This window comes from Octodon degus, unplaced genomic scaffold (assembly GCF_000260255.1).
Source record: "Octodon degus isolate 3935 unplaced genomic scaffold, OctDeg1.0 scaffold00001, whole genome shotgun sequence".
NCBI lineage: Eukaryota > Metazoa > Chordata > Mammalia > Rodentia > Octodontidae > Octodon > Octodon degus.
The window spans coordinates 5,416,887-5,424,016 of record NW_004524577.1 but is presented as its reverse complement, the minus strand read 5'-3'; positions in this window follow the sequence as shown (position 1 = coordinate 5,424,016).

The window sequence follows — 7,130 nt, the reverse complement described above, 5'->3', positions numbered from 1 at the left end:
ACAACCATTGCTTGGCCAATGTGCTCTCTGTGAAAGCCTGAGAGAGTGTTTCCTCTCTCTATCTCTTCCTGTACCTTTTCTTTTTTAAAAAGAACAACCATCAAACTTTTCTCCAAGGCAGTGGTATAATTTTTTTATTCCTACTAGGAGTGCAAAAGGGCTTTAATTTCTCCACATCGTCTCCTAGACTTATGTTTTCTATTTTTTATTATAATCATCCTGCTGGGGGCACAGGATCTCACTGTGATTTTGATTTGTGATCCCTGGATAATTTATTTGAGCATGTTTTCATGTGTTTCTTGGCTACCTGTATCCATTCTGTCGACAAATGACTAGTTGAGTCTTTTCGTCCATTCTTAGATTGGGCTCTTGTTGTTCCTTTGTAGGAACTGATTTAATATTCTGAATATTAACTGTCTCTCAGAAATATGATTTGCAAATATTTTCTCCCATTCTGTAGGTTATCTTTTACATTCTGGAAATGTTCCTTGATGCACGAAAGTTTTTAATTTTCATGAAATACAATTTATCTATTTTTCTTTCTCACACTTTTAGTTTCATCTCCAAGAGTCCTACACCAACTACAAGGTCACGGAGTTTTTACCCATAAAATTTCTTCTGGGGATTCAGGGTTTTCATGCTGATGCTTAAGAATTAGGTGGGAATAAGAAGCTCTGGTATGCTAGCGCACTGAGGGTAAGCGGTAGCAGCTATGTGTGAATAACTCAAAGTGCTAGAGGGAAGGATCTTGAGTGCTTCACCACAAAAAGATGATGTATTTGAAGAGATGGATTAACCTGATTTTACATTATTAACCTGATTTAAACCTGACACAATGTGTGTGTGTGTATCGAAGCATCACATGATCCCCATTATACATATAATTTTGGTTTTTATGTATCAGGTTAAACTTTTCTTAAAAAGAATTATTTCTATGTCATAATTGTGAGACTTCTCAACTGCTAGGTAAGAGGAGTGTAATTTGATTGCTAAATATCTTAATTACTTATGATTTCTACGTGTCTCTTCTTCCGCTTCTTGAGGAGAGGCCGCACCCAGAGTCTGAAGCAGCCCTGTGCTTTACCCGTTAATCCCAACATCTGTTTCCCCTGATGACTCTTCCTTATATGGACCTAAACAAGACTTACAATAAGCTGAGTGATGGGAAGGTGCTGGTGCCCAAGATCATGTGAGTATCCCTCAGCACAGGTTTAATTCCATCAGGTTTTTCCACTTGCGCCACATCTACTTATCAGCACTGACTATGTGCTGACCCAGTCTACTTGACTTGGGTTCTCAGATCCCCCAAAGAGATCTATGCCAGATCCAATTGGTACCAGATCCTGGGCCTGCATGCTCCAGATCTGTGAATGATGCAAGTGCCCCAGGGTCCCATGAGGTGAGTGCTGTAGCTCTTGTGCATCTGACAGTATCTTCCCTGAGCATTTTCTGAAGAGCTTGATCGCAGGAAGGGACTGGATTCTCTGCTGGATTATGCAGCTTCCAGCCTGTGATGCCTGTGAGGGTGTCACCAGTTATCTCCAAGAACATTGTCTGTATTCTTACCTGTGCCAACCTCTCTGTTAGATTCCAGGATAATGTGCAGGTTTGGTTTTTTTTCCTGATCTTGTGCTTCTTTCTTTGTGTTTTTAATCATTCATGTACTTATTGATTTAGTACAGGGCCTCACTATGCAGTTCACACTCAGTGATCCAGAGTTCAGTCTCCACAGAGCTGGGATCACAGGCATGTGACACCATGCCCAGTTTTGGTGGCTGCTAGGGCAGTACTGGGCATTGAACCTGAATCCTTGTGCTTACCAGGCAGGTGCTTAGACTGCTGAGCTATCTCTCCAGCCCTTCTGCTGCTTCTTGTCTTGTCTTGTCTTGTCTTGTCTTGTCTTGTCTTGTCTTGTCTTGTCTTGTCTTGTCCTGTCCTGTCCTGTCCTGTCCTGTCCTGTCCTGTCCTGTCCTGTCCTGCCCTGCCCTGCCCTGCCCTGCCCTGCCTTGCCTTTCCTCTTTTTTTCTTTTTCTTTTCTTTTTTGTTTCATCCCTCAGGCCTGGAGCCTCAGATTTCTTCCTCTCCCTACCACTGCCTGTCCTCCCTGTCTTATCCCCTTTAGGGAGTCTGGAACCATCAAATTTCCCCTGCAAAGCACACTGGTGCTGGCTAAGGTCACTTCACCTCCTTTGGGGCTGTCCTTCAGTCTGATAGAGAAAAGAATCCAATCTCTAGAGTTTTCTTTTCTGACTCCTTCCCATGATCTCACTGGATCACGGGAAGGGAACAGCTTCTTGGTTGGATTTCTCCGAAATGAATTTAGTGCAGATCATCAAGCATCACACCATCAGTGAGAAATACTCACAAATTTGCAAGTAGAAGGCCTTAGCAAAAATCTGTGGGTTCCTCCAGACTTCTCAGCTGCTTCGTCTGGTCTTAGAGTCCTTATTAGACATAGTCACTGAAGTCCCTTTAGGTCCATCCTCTAACATTATTATTTTCTTGAGTGGGAGGCTCTGTCACAGCATTTTTCATGAAGCTGCTAGAAACTCTTCCTCCCTACATGACAGCCTGAAGATAAGTATCCTCTTAGCTCCTCTGGAGTTATTTTATTTCCTATGGTATAATGGAAGTAGAATAATTACTAGAAACACTTACATTTAAATTCACACCTAAGTTGTGTTATTAAGAGGTATGCAAAACAGGTGACCTTTCCAAATCTCAGTATCCTTATTTCTATAAGGGGAATAGCGCCTACCCAATTGGATGGTAAAGGAATTTGGAATAATTAATATCCAAATCCAAAGTCTGCAGCACCTGGGGTCTACAGCACCTTAATTTACTAATTTTTCTCAATGTTTATTTTTCAGGGGCACTGATATCCCCGACCTTCCCACTGTAACTTGGGCTATAGGAGGAGCACCTCACACCTTCAGATTACTGTCAGAAGCACCTAGAATTAATCTTAATAACCTAGAACCAGGATTCAGGATGCCAGGCTACAGATCAAGTTTTCTTTTCCTCCAAAAGTTATTTGCAGTTGAGTTACTTGCAACTAACTGATGATACTTTTTGTAAGTATTATCACAAATAGCATCCCATTACTATTCTCGTCTGAGACCTAGAAAAAGCTCTTATTTGAAGTGTGCTGAACTATCTCCATTTGCTGATTCATCATATGTAGAAGGTACCTGTCATCCAGCAGGCACTGTTCCTGGCTCCTGAATAACGTGCTGTGTTCTAGTAGTGAACCCAACAGCATCTCCACTTCCAAGGATCCTACTTCTCAAAAGAAGGAGAGACAGTAAATAGGCCTAAAACAATACTTTTATCTAGAAAAATTACTCTCACTTTACAGATTCCAAAATCACTTGGAGAGTGCCTGCTTGGGTAGACACAGGAGCTGGGGTTCCATCCCCAGCATGCAGTGCTGGCCCTCTCCCAGGGTTCACTGAGAAGGAGATGGAGACTGGGGGTGGTGGTGCACCCCTGTAATCCTAGGGCTTGGGAGGCTGAAAACAGGAGGATCACTGCAAATCCAATCTGTGTAGTAGGACCCTGTAGACCGTGTACTAAATACATTTTTTAAAATAAAAGATCTTATTAAAAAATAAACAAATAAAGTCACTTGGAGAAACTGGGATTCTGGTGCCCCTCTATTGCCCTGGTTATTTCTGCAATTTTTTTTTCATTCTGCCAAACCATGAGGCCAATACTCCCAATGTTTGTTACATCTAGTCTGGCTAAATTGCCATCCTAGATCTTTTGCTGGAGTTGCCTCTGCTTACTCACGCTGCCTTTCAGGACTTGCCCCTGGTCCCAGAAATCCCTCTGGGCAGCTTCAGAATGGAGGGTTTGCTGAGTCTGTGATCAGTGTCTTGGCTTCCTCTGAGCACAACAAATATACAATACTGGATTCTCTCTCTCTCAGCAGGAACAGCATGCCTCCTCGGTGAGGGCAATTTTCAGCTAAGTGCGTCTTATTTAAGGCTCAAAGAATGGCAGTTTAAGGAAATACAGGGGGAGAAATGTATATGAAAACTATCCATTGAGAGACTGTGGCTAAATATATCGACTGCGGAGGGACTGTTTCCAGGTACTAATGCCCAATTGGTAATGGTCGAATCCAGGGCGGGACGAGAGGCTTTGGGGTTTGATTCACTTTCATCGATTTTCTTTATAGATCAGTTTGATACTAGATGTTATAAGGTTAATTTTGGATGATTAGCTTCTCCATATTGGGATATTTGATTTACTCCTCCTTTCAAACTCCTTCTCCTCATTGATTTTCTATATTGCACTTTCTGGGAGCAGAGTAAAAAGCCACAGCAAGGGCCGGAGGTGCAGGTTTCCCACGGCTGCCCAGTCTCCCATCCAAGTGTCATACCAGGGCACAGAGAGTGATGTTGGGTAGCATCTGAAAGGCCCTGCCTAGTGCAGTTCTGGTAAGGCTGGCAGTGTCTGCTTATGTGGCTATGCCTGAGCAAATCCACACAGCCAGGAGCAAAACCACGAGTTCTGAGGCCGTGATAGCTGGGATTGAGTGCCAGACTTGCCCCTCACTTGACGATTGACCTTGGCAGGCCTATAACCAGGGTCAGCCCCAGTTTCTTCATCAACAAGTACAGATATACTTGCTCTTTTGGTGCCCAGCATTCTTTCTTCTTCTGGTACCAGGACTAAGATCATTTCTCATTGGTTCCTCCCAAATCTTAGCCATAGTGACAGGATTTCACCTCGTCTAAGACCCATTCCCTCTCCCCTGGGCCATGAGCTCTCTAAGACAGGGATCATGCTTATTTGGGCCACAGACTCACACTGGACATTTATGAAAGAATAAAGAAGACCAATAAGCCATTCTGGAACGTGACTGTTGATTGTGTGTGCCAATAGAGGCATTGGCTTCTACAGTTCTCTTCCTCAGGATTTTGGTGCTAGCACAGGAGGGATCCCCTCCTCTCAGCTTGGCCTAGATGCCCCTCTGCCATCTGACTTGCTTACCCAACAGGCCCTCCTTCTTGGAACCCTTCATCTTTAGAATGTCCCTGGTGCCCAGCCAGGTCTCCTGCCCTCCGTTCCTTTGCTCTCTTACCCTGATGAGCAAGGAGGACATATTGGACATTTCATGCGCACTCTTCCGGCTTATTTTAAATTCCAACAGCCAGAGTTAGAGAGTGGTGACAGCTAGCTCTTAGCAGTCACCACACATAAGCTCTTACAAATGTGTATGCACTCTTCCAAGTTCATACAAACCTAAACACTGGGATCTACTTCCTCATTTGATGTAGCATGACACCAAAGCCTAGGGAGGCTAAGTAGATCACCAAAGCTCACGCGGCCGCAAGCAGTGCAGCGAGGGTCACACCACTTACCACGGCTTCCTACTGTCACGAGGCTGAAAACCATGGTGTCCTGTCTGCCACCACCCGCGGTTTCACCCCTTGATTCTCAAAGCTTTAACAGCGCTAAGATGTGACCCTCAAATCTTCAGACCCTTTTCCTACCTTGTAGTCCGGTTTTTCTGCTACATAGTTAGTAAGATCTTTCTAGTGTCTGAACTTGGCCTAAGGCCCAGAGGAGGGGAATTAAAACTCAACTTTTAGCTTCTGCTTGTAACTAGACATTCTCACAAGGGATACATCCTCTTGGTTACTCAAATCTACCTGTTTTGGATTCACCTCCATCCGACCCCTTAGAAAAGGGAGACTGTCCCTTTGTTCCTCTTTCATTGAATTCATGGGTCCCTCTTCCGTATCAGGCATCCTCAGAAGCAGTCATGTCCTCTGATAGCAGAAATAAGAATGCATCTGCCTTGTGCTGAACACGTGGTGTTACACCTATATTACCTCACCTAATTTCCCCATTGGGCATCCTGTGAAGTGGAAGTACTGGGACTCTGTGTTACAGGTGAGTGCACTGAGTTCAGAGAAGGAAAAGGATTATATGTTTTATTGGTTAGAGTCCCAGGTCTGTAGTCGTTACTACCACTTGAACCTGTACCAACCCCCACATTTCCAGCCTGGGGCTCTCTCACCTCTTGGACTCTTCCTGCTAGTTCTGAAACTCCACACTCCACCAGCATCCTCTTGCTCTGGTGTCCTTTGCCTTGCTCTCCAGTGACATTCTCCTGTGTTGAAGGACAGGGTCTGAAGCTCTGCCCTTCCTGTTGCCGCTCTGAGGGTGTCTCTATTCCTGAGAAGGAAAGATCCAAAATAGCATAATGACTAGGGTGAAGAAGTGACTATTTCCAAAGGCTCACAGAGGCTTGCGCAATTAACTGTACAGTGTACCTACCATGGGTGGGTTGTTTGTTCTCAGACCTGGTAATTGGATACCCATAAAGCCTGAGACCTTTGAGTTTGGGAATCATCAAAATCATTCCTCTTCTCAGTGCTTCTTGCATTAAGAGCAGTATTCAGATGAACCTTCTTATCCACCGCACAGCACATTCACTGAACAGCAAAATGTTCTGAGGTATCTATAGCTGGCTCAATGATAAGCACAATCAAGTCAACATCATGATAACATTGTGAAGGTGGTGATGGCCATCCTCATCACATAGTCATGGTGGACAATGATGATGACAGTGTCCCTAGGGTGGCAGCGGCAGTGGTGGTGATGATGCTGCTAGCACTGGTGGTGGTGACGATGACAGAGGTTGAGGGTGATAGCAATGACCTTTTGGGTTAACTCTACAACCTCAGACTCCAGACAGTGTCCTCTCTTCTCCCGTCCCATCTGCCCTTCTCTATGACTACCCATTCCCACCTGGAAGCACCCAGCGATGGTGATGGCACCGCTGGTGTCCTTGGCAGTGGTGAGTGTGATGTGATAGTGATGCAGGGGGTGGTGGCGGTGGTGGCTATGATGAGGGAAGTGAGCTGGTGGTGAGCACAGAAGAATCACAGGATGCCGCAGAGGTGCAGCAGTGCACACACCAACACCAGAAAGGGTGTTTTCTGGGGATGCCCAGGAAAAGCAGTTCCCAGAATAAATTTGAAAAATAGGTAAGAACAGGAAAAATGTTTGAGGCATGGAGCTGGGATAGGAGTTGAATGGCAGTTTTCTTGGCAGGAGGAAGACGGTCTTCTAGAAATGCCCAGAAGTCAAAGAGTATCTGGAACGGGCAA